Source organism: Hevea brasiliensis, unplaced genomic scaffold (genome assembly GCF_030052815.1).
Source record: "Hevea brasiliensis isolate MT/VB/25A 57/8 unplaced genomic scaffold, ASM3005281v1 Scaf40, whole genome shotgun sequence".
NCBI lineage: Eukaryota > Viridiplantae > Streptophyta > Magnoliopsida > Malpighiales > Euphorbiaceae > Hevea > Hevea brasiliensis.
The window spans coordinates 252,339-255,673 of NW_026614918.1; the positions used below are offsets into that span (position 1 = coordinate 252,339).

Here is a 3,335-nt window from a genome sequence, read left to right on the forward strand (position 1 = left end):
ATATATATATATATATATATATATATATATTAGCACCAACTCTCTCACCTTTTACTGTTAAATTCTAAATTAAAAAAAAAAAGGTTAATTAATCTTTGTGGTGATAAGTGTTGGCCACATTCATTGTAGCCATAGATTATAACCATGGCTGCTGATTGCATAAACATTTAATTAATCAAAATCAAATTGAATGGTTGGTTACTTCTAGAATGAGTAAATGATTTTGCAAAACCTTTAGAAAAATGTTGCATTCACTCCTAAAGTCAAACCTGTCTTTTTTGGAGATTGACTAAGAACAGCTTTAGCAGACACCATATACCAAAAATATAATTGCTCACCTTATATCAGTTTGTCAAAACTTACCGTATAAGCCAAAGGTATCTTGTACTTAATTTGGATATTAGTATTTGTTTTGATGTAGTTTACCAAATTAACCTTTTTTTTTTTATTTAATCAGTTAGTTTTAACTTTTTAATATTGAAATCATTTTTAATATTGTAAATTTCGAATTGGATTTATCAAAACACTCAATATTGAACTCACAATTTCAATATTTTTATAATATTTTTAATTTATTGATATACAATAGGCTTAATAAAATAATTAATTTATTACTCTTAGTCAACTCTGTGTGTTTATAAGATTTTTTTGACTCGATCTTAGAAGATTTTTTGTCATTTATAATGGGGACCATAAGGAAAATTTTTTTTTTTATGCTCTTTCATTGAAACAAGGAAAGATTGAGGCTCCAAAGTCTCTAAATGCTCTGTCTCTCGTATTTTTATGGAAAGATCTCGATCTTTTGGAATGTCTTGTAAAATTCTCATGCTTTATTTCTTCTTGAGGCTTGCATCTGCAGACAACAACAATCAATCTGGATTCTTGTTCGATGGTTACTTCAAGTTGGGTGGAAGTGTAAACCATTCACACATGTCCTCTCGAGTGATATTAACAGATAGTGGGCTAAGCGAAGCAGGCCAAGTCTTCTATAACGATTCTTTCAAATTCAAGAACTCAACAACAGGTTCTGTCTTCTCCTTCTCCACTACCTTCATCTTTTCTGTAATATCCAAGGACCCTGAATTTAGCGGCCATGGACTTGCCTTCGCTATCTCACCATCGAAAGGTATTCCAGGAGCCTTACCAAATCAGTATCTTGGTCTTTTCAATGCAACTAACAACGGAATAAGTTCAAATCATGTTATTGCAGTAGAGCTTGACACAGACCAAGATTTCCAGTTTGATGACATAGATGATAACCATTTGGGGATTGATATTAATGGCTTGGTCTCCGTGAAATCTCTTCCTGCTGGGTACCATAGTGATGATTGGCATTTCAAAGAGCTAGTTCTCAAAAGTGGAAAACCACTGCAGGTCTGGGTTGAATATGAGAGCTTGAATCAACAACTCAATGTCACAATCCATCCAATAAACATACCTAAACCTAAGCTTCCACTTTTATCCTTGAAAGAGATCTCTCCTTATTTCTATGAGCTCATGTATGTTGGCTTCTCATCCGCTAGTGGGACTAATTCTTCTCAGTACATATTGGGTTGGAGTTTTAGGGTGAATGGTCAAGCTGAGGAGATAAACCTGTCTAGACTTCCTGATATACCTGGTTTTATAAGAAATGAAGAGGGTGCAGGCGATGGATATAGGAAACAACAAAAGATTTTGGCAGTTGTATTATCTTTAACAGGGGGCATTTTACTTCTACTCTTGATTTTTGGAGTACTTATTATGATTTCAAGAAGGAGAAAGTTCATTCAGGTACTTGAGGATTGGGAGGTGCTATATGGGCCTTATAGGTTCTCCTATAATGACTTATTCATTGCTACGAAAGCCTTTGGAGATAAACAACTTCTTGGAAAGGGGGGTTTCGGCAGGGTATACAAAGGCATTCTGCCATTCTCAAATATTCAAATTGCAGTGAAGAGAATTTCTCATGATTCCAGGCAAGGGATGAAAGAATTCGTAGCTGAAATTGCAACCATTGGCCGTCTCAGGCACCCAAACTTGGTTAGACTTCTGGGCTATTGCAGGCGCAAGAATGAACTTTTCTTAGTTTATGACTATATGCCTAATGGTAGTCTTGACAAGTTCCTTTATCGATTACCCAATTACGTACTAAACTGGAAACAAAGATTCAAAATTATCAAAGATGTGGCATCTGCACTCTTCTATCTGCACCAACAATGGGTACAAGTTATAATCCATAGAGACATCAAACCTGCCAATGTACTCATCGACAATGACATGAATGCCAGACTAGGAGATTTTGGGCTTGCCAGGTTATGTGATCACGGAAATGATCCTCAAACCTCTCATGTAGCTGGTACTCCAGGCTATATAGACCCAGATATTGTGCAGAGTGGGAAATCAAACACACGTACTGATATATATGCATTTGGGGTCTTTGTGCTTGAGGTTACTTGTGGTAGAAGGCCTGTGGATCCTCGAACTTCAACTGAGAAAGTAATGTTGATCGATTGGGTACTGAACTGCTGGGATAACGGAGCAATTTTGGACACAGTTGATAGTAGACTAGTGAATGAGTATGTCTTGCATGAAGCTGAATTGGTGTGGCTTGCTATGTTCACACCCTGTGGCTGCAGTTAGGCCGAGCATGTCTAGTGTAGTCCAAATTTTAGATGGAGCTGCTCAGTTGCCAGAAAATACAAGTGCTGTAATCAAATCTCGAGATTCGGGTTATGCCTCCTGTCAAGGAGGCGTAGCAAATGAATTCCCTTCTGGGAACACTTCCATTGCTTCATTGACATTTACAGAATCATTTGCCTCTGATGGCCGTTAATATATAATGCATTTCTGTTTGATCCTTGTTTATATATATTTGTATTGCAACTAATACTATACTTACAAGAGTAATCAATGAGTAGAATGTTTAAGAATGCAGTTTAGCTCTCTCCTATTTTTATCCATTTTGCTCCTTCAACTACGTTTTGTTGAGAATTGAGAATTAACCATCTCATTTAATTTTATTAAGATATGATTCCAGGACCAAGCCATGGTATTGAGATGGTATTTTTACCCAAAATTTTCTAATTTGAATACAAACTTTGATAACGCTGAAATCTGAGAGGCTTTCGATGGTTGTTATGTGGACAGGATCGCCAGAATGGCCTTGTACGATCTTGGGTCTTACTGGCTTACCAATAGGGATGGATCATGACCTTATAAGGTTAAAGAGGCCTTCATGGGTAGGTAGAGAGTGATTTGCAGGACAAGAGAGGGTGGTCAAAATGCCAAGTGGGACTTCTTTACTTAGCCCTTCGATGACTAAATTAGTGACAATATTGTAAGGGAAAATATTTTAT

The 3,335-nt window shown here is 36.6% G+C and overlaps 1 pseudogene; it reads left to right on the top strand.

The window, feature by feature from the left end:
- The first annotated feature begins 719 nt into the window (after nucleotides 1–719).
- Nucleotides 720–2,939, top strand: LOC131177318 (L-type lectin-domain containing receptor kinase V.9-like; annotated as a pseudogene).
- The last annotated feature ends 396 nt before the right edge of the window (nucleotides 2,940–3,335 follow it).